Genomic DNA, 21,673 nt, shown 5'->3' on the forward strand with positions numbered 1-21,673 from the left:
TGAGAGCCACAATGAGAGAAAAGTGAAGTTGCATCCCCTCAAGCACTCCCCTGCACCCATCAACACAACAGCAAAGTTAGCTTGCATGTTCCCCGCTCTCCCCACTAACCTCACCCACCCACCCTCCCTCCTCTCTTTCAGGACTTGCAGAGTGCCTAGAGACCCTGGAAATGATGGCAGCGCAGCATGGTACAAACACAAATATCAAAATAGAACTATTCCCCTACTGTCTACAAAACCAAGGAACTACTTCACCTTTGTTTTTTCCACTTCACATTAAAAAAGAGAAAGACGTCCTTTGTTGGCCCTTTTTCCGCACTACCATTCGGTTTACACATTTCATCCTGTTGAGTCTCCCAGTCGGCAAGAGCTATATATTTGGGTGGGTGATCCCTATGAAGTCAATGGAAATAGAGAAGGTGTTAGAACGGTGAGGGTTGTGTGCTGCTAGTGTCTTCCCCTTGAAGTCCATAGAGGGCATGGCCTTGACTAGGGGGTGGTCGAAACGGCCGAAAATTTGCTCAGCAGAAACAATGCAGAATTCTAGGCAAATTCTGCCACTTCGCCTGCTCTGCCCACACAGAGAAATTGCCAATTTCAGGCTTTTTCTCCCTGAAATTCTGTTTTTTATGGGAAATTTTGTTTTTTGGTGGCCCCAAAAAGTTTCAGACTGAAAACAGACAGTTTGTGAAAAAAACACCATTTCAGATGGTTTGCCAGAAGACATTTATTTTTTCCATGAAATGTTGTTTTAGCGGTCAAAAACATGATATTTCAGGGAAAAAGCACATTTCAGGAAGCAAAATCTGCAGAGAAAATTGGCACAACAGCTAAAAAAAGTCCCTGCAGGCAGAACAGAGCTGGAGGCGAATTTAGGCAATATAGTTCCACCAGCAGTGAGGATAACTTTGCCCACCCCTAGCCTTGACTAGGGGACTGAAAATGAATCTACAGGGACTGGCCACAATGTCCATATGAGGGTGGTGTGTCAGGAGCTATGCTTTTTCCTTTCTTTCTGGTGTTTCTGTTTTCACACCTTAACCTACCTGTTTTCACTGCAGTTTCTGGGCCCTATTTTTCACATCTTCTGTTTTTGAGCCCAGCCACAGGCCTCAGTGAAGGCCAGTGCACCTTGAGGCCTGAAGGCTTCCTCCACCAGTAGCAGGGCCCCAGGGCTTCTGACAGCAGCAGAGGCCCGGTGAGGAGTGGCCTCGAGCGATCAGGCGGGCTCCTGCGAGCCACCTCCTCTGGCCTGGGTCCTCTTCCTGGGGCTCCCAGCTCTGTCTGCCTTGACCTCTCCATGCCCCCTGCTCCAGGGCTCACCTGCTGCCGTCGCCGCGCCAACGGAACCCTCAGGCAGGCAGGCAGAGCATTGTGAAATGACAGCCTCCCCTCCCCCGCCTGGGCCTGGGCCCAGGGCTGGGAGCTTGCAAGGCAAAGGCACACCTCAGCTCAGCTTCTCCTGAGCTGCTCCAGAGCTCGACCCCTCAGGGCCCCGGGGCCCCAGGGCTGGTGGTGAGAGCCAGGAAGGGCGATTTATTGGAAGGTCCTTTCCTTCTTGGTGACTCCTACAAACCATTTTAAGCTCTGTACATATACAAAAGCAACATGTGTCATGCCATTTGGGACATGCTGTTCACATGTCTAGCTCCACTAAAACCCTCCTCAGCATATTTCCGAGCCATCAAGGATGAACCAAGAAAAGTGCAGGGCCCTGACAAATCTGCTTCCCCGGCACAGCTTTAACAGACATCTGAGTGTCACACTACATGACCGGTCCAGGCCAGGGCAACAGCAGGGGAAGCTTCACTCACACATTGCTACAGCAGGGGCTTCCCTCCTACTGAACGGGTGCAGCAGGACAAACTCCTGTCACAGAGAATGGGCGCAACCTCACTGCAAGCTTCATTCACACATGGTCTGGCTAAAGACAGCAACTCAAGCCTCCTACATTGGGCACACTGCACTTTAAAGGGTTAGGCATTGGACAGCAGAGCTATCCCTCTGCCTCGCACATACTGGAGACCCTGAAGGGCCTCCTCCAGATTGCATTGTTACTGGATCGCCGACCTATCCCCCTGCCCCAAACCTCTCCCATTTACTCTGTCAACATGCTTCTCCTTACCTTCCTGCAAATACAGCACCCCTCTATGCCCAACGGGTGGAACACCAAGCTTCATGGGGCACTTGAAGGTATCCAGTCTCCACCTTTTATCTGTCCTGCTCCTCATTTCACCATGAAGAACCACTGGCAGCATTTCAGCATCATTTTGAAACTGAAGTTATGGAACAGCTACAAAACCAGGGGAATGGCGGCAGGGGGATTTCATTCCATTTCATTCTGTCCTTTGGCTGTGTGCGCAGTGTCAGAAGAGTTTGAGGACTGCAGAAGACACCGGAACAGATTTCTGGGCGAAAGCGCCAGAGATTCTGGCCCCTGCCCCGATCGCCTTACGAACGCCTTACAAACGCCTGGCGGGCAAATGCCCCGGGTGGACACTGAGCGCAGTACCTGAGGAAATTAGAGTGAGGTTTGACTCAGGGACAAGCCTGCCAACCTATGCACTATGGCAGCTGAATGGCGGCATGGGGTCCTCATGTCTCAGGGATCTGCTTCTCTTATCCAAAACATCTTTCCTCCCATCATCCTTAGCACCTAGCATATGGTAATGAGTGGAGCCCCTATACTTCCCCCTTTGCACATTTGTCAATTCCCAGATCTCTGTGGCAGACAGAGCAAATGTATCTATCTGAGAGAGAGAGGGAGCCAGAGAGAGTGAGAGAGAGAGATGGAGCAGGCTCTGAGAGCCACAATGAGAGAAAAGTGAAGTTGCATCCCCTCAAGCACTCCCCTGCACCCATCAACACAACAGCAAAGTTAGCTTGCATGTTCCCCGCTCTCCCCACTAACCTCACCCACCCACCCTCCCTCCTCTCTTTCAGGACTTGCAGAGTGCCTAGAGACCCTGGAAATGATGGCAGCACAGCATGGTACAAACACAAATATCAAAATAGAACTATTCCCCTACTGTCTACAAAACCAAGGAACTACTTCACCTTTATTTTTTTCCACTTCACATTAAAAAAGAGAAAGACGTCCTTTGTTGGCCCTTTTTACGCACTACCATTCGGTTTACACATTTCATCCTGTTGAGTCTCCCAGTCGGCAAGAGCTATATATTTGGGTGGGTGATCCCTATGAAGTCAATGGAAATAGAGAAGGTGTTAGAACGGTGAGGGTTGTGTGCTGCTAGTGTCTTCCCCTTGAAGTCCATAGAGGGCATGGCCTTGACTAGGGGGTGGTCGAAACGGCCGAAAATTTGCTCAGCAGAAACAATGCAGAATTCTGGGCAAATTCTGCCACTTCGCCTGCTCTGCCCACACAGAGAAATTGCCAATTTCAGGCTTTTTCTCCCTGAAATTCTGTTTTTTATGGGAAATTTTGTTTTTTGGTGGCCCCAAAAAGTTTCAGACTGAAAACAGACAGTTTGTGAAAAAAACACCATTTCAGATGGTTTGCCAGAAGACATTTATTTTTTCCATGAAATGTTGTTTTAGCGGTCAAAAACATGATATTTCAGGGAAAAAGCACATTTCAGGAAGCAAAATCTGCAGAGAAAATTGGCACAACAGCTAAAAAAAGTCCCTGCAGGCAGAACAGAGCTGGAGGCGAATTTAGGCAATATAGTTCCACCAGCAGTGAGGATAACTTTGCCCACCCCTAGCCTTGACTAGGGGACTGAAAATGAATCTACAGGGACTGGCCACAATGTCCATATGAGGGTGGTGTGTCAGGAGCTATGCTTTTTCCTTTCTTTCTGGTGTTTCTGTTTTCACACCTTAACCTACCTGTTTTCACTGCAGTTTCTGGGCCCTATTTTTCACATCTTCTGTTTTTGAGCCCAGCCGCAGGCCTCAGAGAAGGCCGGTGCACCTTGAGGCCTGAATGCTTCCTCCGCCAGTAGCAGGGTCCCAGGGCTTCTGACAGCAGCAGAGGCCCTGTGAGGAGTGGCCTCGAGCGATCAGGCGGGCTCCTGCAAGCCACCTCCACTGGCCTGGGTCCTGTTCCTGGGGCTCCCAGCTCTGTCTGCCTCGACCTCTCCATGCCCCCTGCTCCAGGGCTCACCTGCTGCCGTCGCCGTGCCAACGGAACCCTCAGGCAGGCAGGCAGAGCATTGTGAAATGACAGCCTCCCCTCCCCCGCCGGGGCCTGGGCCCAGAGCTGGGAGCTTGCAAGGCAAAGGCACACCTCAGCTCAGCTTCTCCTGAGCTGCTCCAGAGCTCGACCCCTCAGGGCCCCGGGGCCCGAGGGCTGGTGGTGAGAGCCAGGAAGGGCGATTTATTGGAAGGTCCTTTCCTTCTTGGTGACTCCTACAAACCATTTTAAGCTCTGTACATATACAAAAGCAACATGTGTCATGCCATTTGGGACATGCTGTTCACATGTCTAGCTCCACTAAAACCCTCCTCAGCATATTTCCGAGCCATCAAGGATGAACCAAGAAAAGTGCAGGGCCCTGACAAATCTGCTTCACCGGCACAGCTTTAACAGACATCTGAGTGTCACACTACATGACCGGTCCAGGCCAGGGCAACAGCAGGGGAAGCTTCACTCACACAGTGCTACAGCAGGGGCTTCCCTCCTACTGAACGGGTGCAGCAGGACAAACTCCTGTCACAGAGAATGGGCGCAACCTCACTGCAAGCTTCATTCACACATGGTCTGGCTAAAGACAGCAACTCAAGCCTCCTACATTGGGCACACTGCACTTTAAAGGGTTAGGCATTGGACAGCAGAGCTATCCCTCTGCCTCGCACATACTGGAGACCCTGAAGGGCCTCCTCCAGATTGCATTGTTACTGGATCGCCGACCTATCCCCCTGCCCCAAACCTCTCCCATTTACTCTGTCAACATGCTTCTCCTTACCTTCCTGCAAATACAGCACCCCTCTATGCCCAACGGGTGGAACACCAAGCTTCATGGGGCACTTGAAGGTATCCAGTCTCCACCTTTTATCTGTCCTGCTCCTCATTTCACCATGAAGAACCACTGGCAGCATTTCAGCATCATTTTGAAACTGAAGTTATAGAACAGCTACAAAACCAGGGGAACGGCGGCAGGGGGATTTCATTCCATTTCATTCTGTCCTTTGGCTGTGTGCGCAGTGTCAGAAGAGTTTGAGGACTGCAGAAAACACCGGAACAGATTTCTGGGCGAAAGCGCCAGTTATTCTGGCCCCTGCCCCGATCGCCTTACGAACGCCTTACAAACGCCTGGCGGGCAAATGCCCCGGGTGGACACTGAGCGCAGTACCTGAGGAAATTAGAGTGAGGTTTGACTCAGGGACAAGCCTGCCAACCTATGCACTATGGCAGCTGAATGGCGGCATGGGGTCCTCATGTCTCAGGGATCTGCTTCTCTTATCCAAAACATCTTTCCTCCCATCATCCTTAGCACCTAGCATATGGTAATGAGTGGAGCCCCTATACTTCCCCCTCTGCACATTTGTCAATTCCCAGATCTCTGTGGCAGACAGGGCAAATGTATCTATGTGAGAGAGAGAGAGGGAGCCAGAGAGAGTGAGAGAGAGAGAGGGAGCAGGCTCTGACAGTCACAATGAGAGAAAAGTGAAGTTGCATCCCCTCAAGCACTCCCCTGCACCCATCAACACAACAGCAAAGTTAGCTTGCATGTTCCCCGCTCTCCCCACTAACCTCACCCACCCACCCTCCCTCCTCTCTTTCAGGACTTGCAGAGTGCCTAGAGACCCTGGAAATGATGGCAGCGCAGCATGGTACAAACACAAATATCAAAATAGAACTATTCCCCTACTGTCTACAAAACCAAGGAACTACTTCACCTTTGTTTTTTTCCACTTCACATTAAAAAAGAGAAAGACGTCCTTTGTTGGCCCTTTTTACGCACTACCATTCGGTTTACACATTTCATCCTGTTGAGTCTCCCAGTCGGCAAGAGTTATATATATGGGTGGGTGATCCCTATGAAGTCAATGGAAATAGAGAAGGTGTTAGAACGGTGAGGGTTGTGTGCTGCTAGTGTCTTCCCCTTGAAGTCCATAGAGGGCATGGCCTTGACTAGGGGGTGGTCGAAACGGCCGAAAATTTGCTCAGCAGAAACAATGCAGAATTCTGGGCAAATTCTGCCACTTCGCCTGCTCTGCCCACACAGAGAAATTGCCAATTTCAGGCTTTTTCTCCCTGAAATTCTGTTTTTTATGGGAAATTTTGTTTTTTGGCGGCCCCAAAAAGTTTCAGACTGAAAACAGACAGTTTGTGAAAAAAACACCATTTCAGATGGTTTGCCAGAAGACATTTATTTTTTCCATGAAATGTTGTTTTAGCGGTCAAAAACATGATATTTCAGGGAAAAAGCACATTTCAGGAAGCAAAATCTGCAGAGAAAATTGGCACAACAGCTAAAAAAAGTCCCTGCAGGCAGAACAGAGCTGGAGGCGAATTTAGGCAATATAGTTCCACCAGCAGTGAGGATAACTTTGCCCACCCCTAGCCTTGACTAGGGGACTGAAAATGAATCTACAGGGACTGGCCACAATGTCCATATGAGGGTGGTGTGTCAGGAGCTATGCTTTTTCCTTTCTTTCTGGTGTTTCTGTTTTCACACCTTAACCTACCTGTTTTCACTGCAGTTTCTGGGCCCTATTTTTCACATCTTCTGTTTTTGAGCCCAGCCACAGGCCTCAGTGAAGGCCAGTGCACCTTGAGGCCTGAAGGCTTCCTCCACCAGTAGCAGGGCCCCAGGGCTTCTGACAGCAGCAGAGGCCCGGTAAGGAGTGGCCTCGAGCGATCAGGCGGGCTCCTGCGAGCCACCTCCTCTGGCCTGGGTCCTCTTCCTGGGGCTCCCAGCTCTGTCTGCCTTGACCTCTCCATGCCCCCTGCTCCAGGGCTCACCTGCTGCCGTCGCCGTGCCAACGGAACCCTCAGGCAGGCAGGCAGAGCATTGTGAAATGACAGCCTCCCCTCCCCCGCCTGGGCCTGGGCCCAGGGCTGGGAGCTTGCAAGGCAAAGGCACACCTCAGCTCAGCTTCTCCTGAGCTGCTCCAGAGCTCGACCCCTCAGGGCCCCGGGGCCCCAGGGCTGGTGGTGAGAGCCAGGAAGGGCGATTTATTGGAAGGTCCTTTCCTTCTTGGTGACTCCTACAAACCATTTTAAGCTCTGTACATATACAAAAGCAACATGTGTCATGCCATTTGGGACATGCTGTTCACATGTCTAGCTCCACTAAAACCCTCCTCAGCATATTTCCGAGCCATCAAGGATGAACCAAGAAAAGTGCAGGGCCCTGACAAATCTGCTTCCCCGGCACAGCTTTAACAGACATCTGAGTGTCACACTACATGACCGGTCCAGGCCAGGGCAACAGCGGGGGAAGCTTCACTCACACAGTGCTACAGCAGGGGCTTCCCTCCTACTGAACGGGTGCAGCAGGACAAACTCCTGTCACAGAGAATGGGCGCAACCTCACTGCAAGCTTCATTCACACATGGTCTGGCTAAAGACAGCAACTCAAGCCTCCTACATTGGGCACACTGCACTTTAAAGGGTTAGGCATTGGACAGCAGAGCTATCCCTCTGCCTCGCACATACTGGAGACCCTGAAGGGCCTCCTCCAGATTGCATTGTTACTGGATCGCCGACCTATCCCCCTGCCCCAAACCTCTCCCATTTACTCTGTCAACATGCTTCTCCTTACCTTCCTGCAAATACAGCACCCCTCTATGCCCAACGGGTGGAACACCAAGCTTCATGGGGCACTTGAAGGTATCCAGTCTCCACCTTTTATCTGTCCTGCTCCTCATTTCACCATGAAGAACCACTGGCAGCATTTCAGCATCATTTTGAAACTGAAGTTATGGAACAGCTACAAAACGAGGGGAATGGCGGCAGGGGGATTTCATTCCATTTCATTCTGTCCTTTGGCTGTGTGCGCAGTGTCAGAAGAGTTTGAGGACTGCAGAAGACACCGGAACAGATTTCTGGGCGAAAGCGCCAGAGATTCTGGCCCCTGCCCCGATCGCCTTACGAACGCCTTACAAACGCCTGGCGGGCAAATGCCCCGGGTGGACACTGAGCGCAGTACCTGAGGAAATTAGAGTGAGGTTTGACTCAGGGACAAGCCTGCCAACCTATGCACTATGGCAGCTGAATGGCGGCATGGGGTCCTCATGTCTCAGGGATCTGCTTCTCTTATCCAAAACATCTTTCCTCCCATCATCCTTAGCACCTAGCATATGGTAATGAGTGGAGCCCCTATACTTCCCCCTTTGCACATTTGTCAATTCCCAGATCTCTGTGGCAGACAGGGCAAATGTATCTATCTGAGAGAGAGAGGGAGCCAGAGAGAGTGAGAGAGAGAGATGGAGCAGGCTCTGAGAGCCACAATGAGAGAAAAGTGAAGTTGCATCCCCTCAAGCACTCCCCTGCACCCATCAACACAACAGCAAAGTTAGCTTGCATGTTCCCCGCTCTCCCCACTAACCTCACCCACCCACCCTCCCTCCTCTCTTTCAGGACTTGCAGAGTGCCTAGAGACCCTGGAAATGATGGCAGCACAGCATGGTACAAACACAAATATCAAAATAGAACTATTCCCCTACTGTCTACAAAACCAAGGAACTACTTCACCTTTATTTTTTTCCACTTCACATTAAAAAAGAGAAAGACGTCCTTTGTTGGCCCTTTTTACGCACTACCATTCGGTTTACACATTTCATCCTGTTGAGTCTCCCAGTCGGCAAGAGCTATATATTTGGGTGGGTGATCCCTATGAAGTCAATGGAAATAGAGAAGGTGTTAGAACGGTGAGGGTTGTGTGCTGCTAGTGTCTTCCCCTTGAAGTCCATAGAGGGCATGGCCTTGACTAGGGGGTGGTCGAAACGGCCGAAAATTTGCTCAGCAGAAACAATGCAGAATTCTGGGCAAATTCTGCCACTTCGCCTGCTCTGCCCACACAGAGAAATTGCCAATTTCAGGCTTTTTCTCCCTGAAATTCTGTTTTTTATGGGAAATTTTGTTTTTTGGTGGCCCCAAAAAGTTTCAGACTGAAAACAGACAGTTTGTGAAAAAAACACCATTTCAGATGGTTTGCCAGAAGACATTTATTTTTTCCATGAAATGTTGTTTTAGCGGTCAAAAACATGATATTTCAGGGAAAAAGCACATTTCAGGAAGCAAAATCTGCAGAGAAAATTGGCACAACAGCTAAAAAAAGTCCCTGCAGGCAGAACAGAGCTGGAGGCGAATTTAGGCAATATAGTTCCACCAGCAGTGAGGATAACTTTGCCCACCCCTAGCCTTGACTAGGGGACTGAAAATGAATCTACAGGGACTGGCCACAATGTCCATATGAGGGTGGTGTGTCAGGAGCTATGCTTTTTCCTTTCTTTCTGGTGTTTCTGTTTTCACACCTTAACCTACCTGTTTTCACTGCAGTTTCTGGGCCCTATTTTTCACATCTTCTGTTTTTGAGCCCAGCCGCAGGCCTCAGAGAAGGCCGGTGCACCTTGAGGCCTGAATGCTTCCTCCGCCAGTAGCAGGGTCCCAGGGCTTCTGACAGCAGCAGAGGCCCTGTGAGGAGTGGCCTCGAGCGATCAGGCGGGCTCCTGCAAGCCACCTCCACTGGCCTGGGTCCTGTTCCTGGGGCTCCCAGCTCTGTCTGCCTCGACCTCTCCATGCCCCCTGCTCCAGGGCTCACCTGCTGCCGTCGCCGTGCCAACGGAACCCTCAGGCAGGCAGGCAGAGCATTGTGAAATGACAGCCTCCCCTCCCCCGCCGCTGGGGCCTGGGCCCAGGGCTGGGAGCTTGCAAGGCAAAGGCACACCTCAGCTCAGCTTCTCCTGAGCTGCTCCAGAGCTCGACCCCTCAGGGCCCCGGGGCCCCAGGGCTGGTGGTGAGAGCCAGGAAGGGCGATTTATTGGAAGGTCCTTTCCTTCTTGGTGACTCCTACAAACCATTTTAAGCTCTGTACATATACAAAAGCAACATGTGTCATGCCATTTGGGACATGCTGTTCACATGTCTAGCTCCACTAAAACCCTCCTCAGCATATTTCCGAGCCATCAAGGATGAACCAAGAAAAGTGCAGGGCCCTGACAAATCTGCTTCACCGGCACAGCTTTAACAGACATCTGAGTGTCACACTACATGACCGGTCCAGGCCAGGGCAACAGCAGGGGAAGCTTCACTCACACAGTGCTACAGCAGGGGCTTCCCTCCTACTGAACGGGTGCAGCAGGACAAACTCCTGTCACAGAGAATGGGCGCAACCTCACTGCAAGCTTCATTCACACATGGTCTGGCTAAAGACAGCAACTCAAGCCTCCTACATTGGGCACACTGCACTTTAAAGGGTTAGGCATTGGACAGCAGAGCTATCCCTCTGCCTCGCACATACTGGAGACCCTGAAGGGCCTCCTCCAGATTGCATTGTTACTGGATCGCCGACCTATCCCCCTGCCCCAAACCTCTCCCATTTACTCTGTCAACATGCTTCTCCTTACCTTCCTGCAAATACAGCACCCCTCTATGCCCAACGGGTGGAACACCAAGCTTCATGGGGCACTTGAAGGTATCCAGTCTCCACCTTTTATCTGTCCTGCTCCTCATTTCACCATGAAGAACCACTGGCAGCATTTCAGCATCATTTTGAAACTGAAGTTATGGAACAGCTACAAAACCAGGGGAACGGCGGCAGGGGGATTTCATTCCATTTCATTCTGTCCTTTGGCTGTGTGCGCAGTGTCAGAAGAGTTTGAGGACTGCAGAAAACACCGGAACAGATTTCTGGGCGAAAGCGCCAGTTATTCTGGCCCCTGCCCCGATCGCCTTACGAACGCCTTACAAACGCCTGGCGGGCAAATGCCCCGGGTGGACACTGAGCGCAGTACCTGAGGAAATTAGAGTGAGGTTTGACTCAGGGACAAGCCTGCCAACCTATGCACTATGGCAGCTGAATGGCGGCATGGGGTCCTCATGTCTCAGGGATCTGCTTCTCTTATCCAAAACATCTTTCCTCCCATCATCCTTAGCACCTAGCATATGGTAATGAGTGGAGCCCCTATACTTCCCCCTCTGCACATTTGTCAATTCCCAGATCTCTGTGGCAGACAGGGCAAATGTATCTATGTGAGAGAGAGAGAGGGAGCCAGAGAGAGTGAGAGAGAGAGAGGGAGCAGGCTCTGACAGTCACAATGAGAGAAAAGTGAAGTTGCATCCCCTCAAGCACTCCCCTGCACCCATCAACACAACAGCAAAGTTAGCTTGCATGTTCCCCGCTCTCCCCACTAACCTCACCCACCCACCCTCCCTCCTCTCTTTCAGGACTTGCAGAGTGCCTAGAGACCCTGGAAATGATGGCAGCGCAGCATGGTACAAACACAAATATCAAAATAGAACTATTCCCCTACTGTCTACAAAACCAAGGAACTACTTCACCTTTGTTTTTTTCCACTTCACATTAAAAAAGAGAAAGACGTCCTTTGTTGGCCCTTTTTACGCACTACCATTCGGTTTACACATTTCATCCTGTTGAGTCTCCCAGTCGGCAAGAGTTATATATATGGGTGGGTGATCCCTATGAAGTCAATGGAAATAGAGAAGGTGTTAGAACGGTGAGGGTTGTGTGCTGCTAGTGTCTTCCCCTTGAAGTCCATAGAGGGCATGGCCTTGACTAGGGGGTGGTCGAAACGGCCGAAAATTTGCTCAGCAGAAACAATGCAGAATTCTGGGCAAATTCTGCCACTTCGCCTGCTCTGCCCACACAGAGAAATTGCCAATTTCAGGCTTTTTCTCCCTGAAATTCTGTTTTTTATGGGAAATTTTGTTTTTTGGTGGCCCCAAAAAGTTTCAGACTGAAAACAGACAGTTTGTGAAAAAAACACCATTTCAGATGGTTTGCCAGAAGACATTTATTTTTTCCATGAAATGTTGTTTTAGCGGTCAAAAACATGATATTTCAGGGAAAAAGCACATTTCAGGAAGCAAAATCTGCAGAGAAAATTGGCACAACAGCTAAAAAAGTCCCTGCAGGCAGAACAGAGCTGGAGGCGAATTTAGGCAATATAGTTCCACCAGCAGTGAGGATAACTTTGCCCACCCCTAGCCTTGACTAGGGGACTGAAAATGAATCTACAGGGACTGGCCGCAATGTCCATATGAGGGTGGTGTGTCAGGAGCTATGCTTTTTCCGTTCTTTCTGGTGTTTCTGTTTTCACACCTTAACCTACCTGTTTTCACTGCAGTTTCTGGGCCCTATTTTTCACATCTTCTGTTTTTGAGCCCAGCCGCAGGCCTCAGAGAAGGCCGGTGCACCTTGAGGCCTGAATGCTTCCTCCGCCAGTAGCAGGGTCCCAGGGCTTCTGACAGCAGCAGAGGCCCTGTGAGGAGTGGCCTCGAGCGATCAGGCGGGCTCCTGCGAGCCACCTCCACTGGCCTGGGTCCTGTTCCTGGGGCTCCCAGCTCTGTCTGCCTCGACCTCTCCATGCCCCCTGCTCCAGAGCTCACCTGCTGCCGTGCCAACGGAACCCTCAGGCAGGCAGGCAGAGCATTGTGAAATGACAGCCTCCCCTCCCCCGCCTGGGCCTGGGCCCAGGGCTGGGAGCTTGCAAGGCAAAGGCACACCTCAGCTCAGCTTCTCCTGAGCTGCTCCAGAGCTCGACCCCTCAGGGCCCCGGGGCCCCAGGGCTGGTGGTGAGAGCCAGGAAGGGCGATTTATTGGAAGGTCCTTTCCTTCTTGGTGACTCCTACAAACCATTTTAAGCTCTGTACATATACAAAAGCAACATGTGTCATGCCATTTGGGACATGCTGTTCACATGTCTAGCTCCACTAAAACCCTCCTCAGCATATTTCCGAGCCATCAAGGATGAACCAAGAAAAGTGCAGGGCCCTGACAAATCTGCTTCCCCGGCACAGCTTTAACAGACATCTGAGTGTCACACTACATGACCGGTCCAGGCCAGGGCAACAGCAGGGGAAGCTTCACTCACACAGTGCTACAGCAGGGGCTTCCCTCCTACAGAACGGGTGCAGCAGGACAAACTCCTGTCACAGAGAATGGGCGCAACCTCACTGCAAGCTTCATTCACACATGGTCTGGCTAAAGACAGCAACTCAAGCCTCCTACATTGGGCACACTGCACTTTAAAGGGTTAGGCATTGGACAGCAGAGCTATCCCTCTGCCTCGCACATACTGGAGACCCTGAAGGGCCTCCTCCAGATTGCATTGTTACTGGATCGCCGACCTATCCCCCTGCCCCAAACCTCTCCCATTTACTCTGTCAACATGCTTCTCCTTACCTTCCTGCAAATACAGCACCCCTCTATGCCCAACGGGTGGAACACCAAGCTTCATGGGGCACTTGAAGGTATCCAGTCTCCACCTTTTATCTGTCCTGCTCCTCATTTCACCATGAAGAACCACTGGCAGCATTTCAGCATCATTTTGAAACTGAAGTTATGGAACAGCTACAAAACCATGGGAATGGCGGCAGGGGGATTTCATTCCATTTCATTCTGTCCTTTGGCTGTGTGCGCAGTGTCAGAAGAGTTTGAGGACTGCAGAAGACACCGGAACAGATTTCTGGGCGAAAGCGCCAGAGTTTCTGGCCCCTGCCCCGATCGCCTTACGAACGCCTTACAAACGCCTGGCGGGCAAATGCCCCGGGTGGACACTGAGCGCAGTACCTGAGGAAATTAGAGTGAGGTTTGACTCAGGGACAAGCCTGCCAACCTATGCACTATGGCAGCTGAATGGCGGCATGGGGTCCTCATGTCTCAGGGATCTGCTTCTCTTATCCAAAACATCTTTCCTCCCATCATCCTTAGCACCTAGCATATGGTAATGAGTGGAGACCCTATACTTCCCCCTCTGCACATTTGTCAATTCCCAGATCTCTGTGGCAGACAGGGCAAATGTATCTATGTGAGAGAGAGAGAGGGAGCCAGAGAGAGTGAGAGAGAGAGAGGGAGCAGGCTCTGACAGTCACAATGAGAGAAAAGTGAAGTTGCATCCCCTCAAGCACTCCCCTGCACCCATCAACACAACAGCAAAGTTAGCTTGCATGTTCCCCGCTCTCCCCACAAACCTCACCCACCCACCCTCCCTCCTCTCTTTCAGGACTTGCAGAGTGCCTAGAGACCCTGGAAATGATGGCAGCGCAGCATGGTACAAACACAAATATCGAAATAGAACTATTCCCCTACTGTCTACAAAACCAAGGAACTACTTCACCTTTGTTTTTTTCCACTTCACATTAAAAAAGAGAAAGACGTCCTTTGTTGGCCCTTTTTACGCACTACCATTCGGTTTACACATTTCATCCTGTTGAGTCTCCCAGTCGGCAAGAGCTATATATTTGGGTGGGTGATCCCTATGAAGTCAATGGAAATAGAGAAGGTGTTAGAACGGTGAGGGTTGTGTGCTGCTAGTGTCTTCCCCTTGAAGTCCATAGAGGGCATGGCCTTGACTAGGGGGTGCTCGAAACGGCCGAAAATTTGCTCAGCAGAAACAATGCAGAATTCTGGGCAAATTCTGCCACTTCGCCTGCTCTGCCCACACAGAGAAATTGCCAATTTCAGGCTTTTTCTCCCTGAAATTCTGTTTTTTATGGGAAATTTTGTTTTTTGGTGGCCCCAAAAAGTTTCAGACTGAAAACAGACAGTTTGTGAAAAAAACACCATTTCAGATGGTTTGCCAGAAGACATTTATTTTTTCCATGAAATGTTGTTTTAGCGGTCAAAAACATGATATTTCAGGGAAAAAGCACATTTCAGGAAGCAAAATCTGCAGAGAAAATTGGCACAACAGCTAAAAAAAGTCCCTGCAGGCAGAACAGAGCTGGAGGCGAATTTAGGCAATATAGTTCCACCAGCAGTGAGGATAACTTTGCCCACCCCTAGCCTTGACTAGGGGACTGAAAATGAATCTACAGGGACTGGCCACAATGTCCATATGAGGGTGGTGTGTCAGGAGCTATGCTTTTTCCTTTCTTTCTGGTGTTTCTGTTTTCACACCTTAACCTACCTGTTTTCACTGCAGTTTCTGGGCCCTATTTTTCACATCTTCTGTTTTTGAGCCCAGCTGCAGGCCTCAGAGAAGGCCAGTGCACCTTGAGGCCTGAAGGCTTCCTCCACCAGTAGCAGGGCCCCAGGGCTTCTGACAGCAGCAGAGGCCCGGTGAGGAGTGGCCTCGAGCGATCAGGCGGGCTCCTGCGAGCCACCTCCTCTGGCCTGGGTCCTGTTCCTGGGGCTCCCAGCTCTGTCTGCCTCGACCTCTCCATGCCCCCTGCTCCAGGGCTCACCTGCTGCTGTCGCCGTGCCAACGGAACCCTCAGGCAGGCAGGCAGAGCATTGTGAAATGACAGCCTCCCCTCCCCCGCCTGGGCCTGGGCCCAGGGCTGGGAGCTTGCAAGGCAAAGACGCACCTCAGCTCAGCTTCTCCTGAGCTGCTCCAGAGCTCGACCCCTCAGGGCCCCGGGGCCCCAGGGCTGGTGGTGAGAGCCAGGAAGGGCGATTTATTGGAAGGTCCTTTCCTTCTTGGTGACTCCTACAAACCATTTTAGGCTCTGTACATATACAAAAGCAACATGTGTCATGCCATTTGGGACATGCTGTTCACATGTCTAGCTCCACTAAAACCCTCCTCAGCATATTTCCGAGCCATCAAGGATGAACCAAGAAAAGTGCAGGGCCCTGACAAATCTGCTTCCCCGGCACAGCTTTAACAGACATCTGAGTGTCACACTACATGACCGGTCCAGGCCAGGGCAACAGCAGGGGAAGCTTCACTCACACAGTGCTACAGCAGGGGCTTCCCTCCTACTGAACGGGTGCAGCAGGACAAACTCCTGTCACAGAGAATGGGCGCAACCTCACTGCAAGCTTCATTCACACATGGTCTGGCTAAAGACAGCAACTCAAGCCTCCTACATTGGGCACACTGCACTTTAAAGGGTTAGGCATTGGACAGCAGAGCTATCCCTCTGCCTCGCACATACTGGAGACCCTGAAGGGCCTCCTCCAGATTGCATTGTTACTGGATCGCCGACCTATCCCCCTGCCCCAAACCTCTCCCATTTACTCTGTCAACATGCTTCTCCTTACCTTCCTGCAAATACAGCACCCCTCTATGCCCAACGGGTGGAACACCAAGCTTCATGGGGCACTTGAAGGTATCCAGTCTCCACCTTTTATCTGTCCTGCTCCTCATTTCACCATGAAGAACCACTGGCAGCATTTCAGCATCATTTTGAAACTGAAGTTATGGAACAGCTACAAAACCAGGGGAATGGCGGCAGGGGGATTTCATTCCATTTCATTCTGTCCTTTGGCTGTGTGCGCAGTGTCAGAAGAGTTTGAGGACTGCAGAAGACACCGGAACAGATTTCTGGGTGAAAGCGCCAGAGATTCTGGCCCCTGCCCCGATCGCCTTACGAACGCCTTACAAACGCCTGGCGGGCAAATGCCCCGGGTGGACACTGAGCGCAGTACCTGAGGAAATTAGAGTGAGGTTTGACTCAGGGACAAGCCTGCCAACCTATGCACTATGGCAGCTGAATGGCGGCATGGGGTCCTCATGTCTCAGGGATCTGCTTCTCTTATCCAAAACATCTTTCCTCCCATCATCCTTAGCACCTAGCATATGGTAATGAGTGGAGCCCCTATACTTCCCCCTCTGCACATTTGTCAATTCCCAGATCTCTGTGGCAGACAGGGCAAATGTATCTATGTGAGAGAGAGAGAGGGAGCCAGAGAGAGTGAGAGAGAGAGAGGGAGCAGGCTCTGACAGTCACAATGAGAGAAAAGTGAAGTTGCATCCCCTCAAGCACTCCCCTGCACCCATCAACACAACAGCAAAGTTAGCTTGCATGTTCCCCGCTCTCCCCACTAACCTCACCCACCCACCCTCCCTCCTCTCTTTCAGGACTTGCAGAGTGCCTAGAGACCCTGGAAATGATGGCAGCGCAGCATGGTACAAACACAAATATCAAAATAGAACTATTCCCCTACTGTCTACAAAACCAAGGAACTACTTCACCTTTGTTTTTTTCCACTTCACATTAAAAAAGAGAAAGACGTCCTTTGTTGGCCCTTTTTACGCACTACCATTCGGTTTACACATTTCATCCTGTTGAGTCTCCCAGTCGGCAAGAGCTATATATTTGGGTGGGTGATCCCTATGAAGTCAATGGAAATAGAGAAGGTGTTAGAACGGTGAGGGTTGTGTGCTGCTAGTGTCTTCCCCTTGAAGTCCATAGAGGGCATGGCCTTGACTAGGGGGTGGTCGAAACGGCCGAAAATTTGCTCAGCAGAAACAATGCAGAATTCTGGGCAAATTCTGCCACTTCGCCTGCTCTGCCCACACAGAGAAATTGCCAATTTCAGGCTTTTTCTCCCTGAAATTCTGTTTTTTATGGGAAATTTTGTTTTTTGGTGGCCCCAAAAAGTTTCAGACTGAAAACAGACAGTTTGTGAAAAAAACACCATTTCAGATGGTTTGCCAGAAGACATTTATTTTTTCCATGAAATGTTGTTTTAGCGGTCAAAAACATGATATTTCAGGGAAAAAGCACATTTCAGGAAGCAAAATCTGCAGAGAAAATTGGCACAACAGCTAAAAAAAGTCCCTGCAGGCAGAACAGAGCTGGAGGCGAATTTAGGCAATATAGTTCCACCAGCAGTGAGGATAACTTTGCCCACCCCTAGCCTTGACTAGGGGACTGAAAATGAATCTACAGGGACTGGCCACAATGTCCATATGAGGGTGGTGTGTCAGGAGCTATGCTTTTTCCTTTCTTTCTGGTGTTTCTGTTTTCACACCTTAACCTACCTGTTTTCACTGCAGTTTCTGGGCCCTATTTTTCACATCTTCTGTTTTTGAGCCCAGCCGCAGGCCTCAGAGAAGGCCGGTGCACCTTGAGGCCTGAAGACTTCCTCCGCCAGTAGCAGGGTCCCAGGGCTTCTGACAGCAGCAGAGGCCCGGTGAGGAGTGGCCTCGAGCGATCAGGCGGGCTCCTGCGAGCCACCTCCTCTGGCCTGGGTCCTGTTCCTGGGGCTCCCAGCTCTGTCTGCCTCGACCTCTCCATGCCCCCTGCTCCAGGGCTCACCTGCTGCTGTCGCCGTGCCAACGGAACCCTCAGGCAGGCAGGCAGAGCATTGTGAAATGACAGCCTCCCCTCCCCCGCCTGGGCCTGGGCCCAGGGCTGGGAGCTTGCAAGGCAAAGACACACCTCAGCTCAGCTTCTCCTGAGCTGCTCCAGAGCTCGACCCCTCAGGGCCCCGGGGCCCCAGGGCTGGTGGTGAGAGCCAGGAAGGGCGATTTATTGGAAGGTCCTTTCCTTCTTGGTGACTCCTACAAACCATTTTAGGCTCTGTACATATACAAAAGCAACATGTGTCATGCCATTTGGGACATGCTGTTCACATGTCTAGCTCCACTAAAACCCTCCTCAGCATATTTCCGAGCCATCAAGGATGAACCAAGAAAAGTGCAGGGCCCTGACAAATCTGCTTCCCCGGCACAGCTTTAACAGACATCTGAGTGTCACACTACATGACCGGTCCAGGCCAGGGCAACAGCAGGGGAAGCTTCACTCACACAGTGCTACAGCAGGGGCTTCCCTCCTACTGAACGGGTGCAGCAGGACAAACTCCTGTCACAGAGAATGGGCGCAACCTCACTGCAAGCTTCATTCACACATGGTCTGGCTAAAGACAGCAACTCAAGCCTCCTACATTGGGCACACTGCACTTTAAAGGGTTAGGCATTGGACAGCAGAGCTATCCCTCTGCCTCGCACATACTGGAGACCCTGAAGGGCCTCCTCCAGATTGCATTGTTACTGGATCGCCGACCTATCCCCCTGCCCCAAACCTCTCCCATTTACTCTGTCAACATGCTTCTCCTTACCTTCCTGCAAATACAGCACCCCTCTATGCCCAACGGGTGGAACACCAAGCTTCATGGGGCACTTGAAGGTATCCAGTCTCCACCTTTTATCTGTCCTGCTCCTCATTTCACCATGAAGAACCACTGGCAGCATTTCAGCATCATTTTGAAACTGAAGTTATGGAACAGCTACAAAACCAGGGGAATGGCGGCAGGGGGATTTCATTCCATTTCATTCTGTCCTTTGGCTGTGTGCGCAGTGTCAGAAGAGTTTGAGGACTGCAGAAGACACCGGAACAGATTTCTGGGTGAAAGCGCCAGAGATTCTGGCCCCTGCCCCGATCGCCTTACGAACGCCTTACAAACGCCTGGCGGGCAAATGCCCCGGGTGGACACTGAGCGCAGTACCTGAGGAAATTAGAGTGAGGTTTGACTCAGGGACAAGCCTGCCAACCTATGCACTATGGCAGCTGAATGGCGGCATGGGGTCCTCATGTCTCAGGGATCTGCTTCTCTTATCCAAAACATCTTTCCTCCCATCATCCTTAGCACCTAGCATATGGTAATGAGTGGAGCCCCTATACTTCCCCCTCTGCACATTTGTCAATTCCCAGATCTCTGTGGCAGACAGGGCAAATGTATCTATGTGAGAGAGAGAGAGGGAGCCAGAGAGAGTGAGAGAGAGAGAGGGAGCAGGCTCTGACAGTCACAATGAGAGAAAAGTGAAGTTGCATCCCCTCAAGCACTCCCCTGCACCCATCAACACAACAGCAAAGTTAGCTTGCATGTTCCCCGCTCTCCCCACTAACCTCACCCACCCACCCTCCCTCCTCTCTTTCAGGGCTTGCAGAGTGCCTAGAGACCCTGGAAATGATGGCAGCGCAGCATGGTACAAACACAAATATCAAAATAGAACTATTCCCCTACTGTCTACAAAACCAAGGAACTACTTCACCTTTGTTTTTTTCCACTTCACATTAAAAAAGAGAAAGACGTCCTTTGTTGGCCCTTTTTACGCACTACCATTCGGTTTACACATTTCATCCTGTTGAGTCTCCCAGTCGGCAAGAGCTATATATTTGGGTGGGTGATCCCTATGAAGTCAATGGAAATAGAGAAGGTGTTAGAACGGTGAGGGTTGTGTGCTGCTAGTGTCTTCCCCTTGAAGTCCATAGAGGGCATGGCCTTGACTAGGGGGTGGTCGAAACGGCCGAAAATTTGCTCAGCAGAAACAATGCAGAATTCTGGGCAAATTCTGCCACTTCGCCTGCTCTGCCCACACAGAGAAATTGCCAATTTCAGGCTTTTTCTCCCTGAAATTCTGTTTTTTATGGGAAATTTTGTTTTTTGGTGGCCCCAAAAAGTTTCAGACTGAAAACAGACAGTTTGTGAAAACAACACCATTTCAGATGGTTTGCCAGAAGACATTTATTTTTTCCATGAAATGTTGTTTTAGCGGTCAAAAACATGATATTTCAGGGAAAAAGCACATTTCAGGAAGCAAAATCTGCAGAGAAAATTGGCAGAACAGCTAAAAAAAGTCCCTGCAGGCAGAACAGAGCTGGAGGCGAATTTAGGCAATATAGTTCCACCAGCAGTGAGGATAACTTTGCCCACACCTAGCCTTGACTAGGGGACTGAAAATGAATCTACAGGGACTGGCCACAATGTCCATATGAGGGTGGTGTGTCAGGAGCTATGCTTTTTCCTTTCTTTCTGGTGTTTCTGTTTTCACACCTTAACCTACCTGTTTTCACTGCAGTTTCTGGGCCCTATTTTTCACATCTTCTGTTTTTGAGCCCAGCCGCAGGCCTCAGAGAAGGCCAATGCACCTTGAGGCCTGAATGCTTCCTCCGCCAGTAGCAGGGTCCCAGGGCTTCTGACAGCAGCAGAGGCCCTGTGAGGAGTGGCCTCGAGCGATCAGGCGGGCTCCTGCAAGCCACCTCCACTGGCCTGGGTCCTGTTCCTGGGGCTCCCAGCTCTGTCTGCCTTGACCTCTCCATGCCCCCTGCTCCAGGGCTCACCTGCTGCCGTCGCCGTGCCAACGGAACCCTCAGGCAGGCAGGCAGAGCATTGTGAAATGACAGCCTCCCCTCCCCCGCCGCTGGGGCCTGGGCCCAGGGCTGGGAGCTTGCAAGGCAAAGGCACACCTCAGCTCAGCTTCTCCTGAGCTGCTCCAGAGCTCGACCCCTCAGGGCCCCGGGGCCCCAGGGCTGGTGCTGAGAGCCAGGAAGGACGATTTATTGGAAGGTCCTTTCCTTCTTGGTGACCACTACAAACCATTTTAAGCTCTGTACATATACAAAAGCAACATGTGTCATGCCATTTGGGACATGCTGTTCACATGTCTAGCTCCACTAAAACCCTCCTCAGCATATTTCCGAGCCATCAAGGATGAACCAAGAAAAGTGCAGGGCCCTGACAAATCTGCTTCACCGGCACAGCTTTAACAGACATCTGAGTGTCACACTACATGACAGGTCCGGCCGAGGGCGACAGCAGGGGAAGCTTCACTCACACAGTGCTACAGCAGGGGCTTCCCTCCTACTGAACGGGTGCAGCAGGACAAACTCCTGTCACAGAGAATGGGCGCAACCTCACTGCAAGCTTCATTCACACATGGTCTGGCTAAAGACAGCAACTCAAGCCTCCTACATTGGGCACACTGCACTTTAAAGGGTTAGGCATTGGACAGCCGAGCTATCCCTCTGCCTCGCACATACTGGAGACCCTGAAGGGCCTCCTCC

This window comes from Ambystoma mexicanum, chromosome 7q (genome assembly GCF_040938575.1).
Source record: "Ambystoma mexicanum isolate Mex_15411 chromosome 7q, UKY_AmexF1_1, whole genome shotgun sequence".
Lineage (NCBI taxonomy): Eukaryota > Metazoa > Chordata > Amphibia > Caudata > Ambystomatidae > Ambystoma > Ambystoma mexicanum.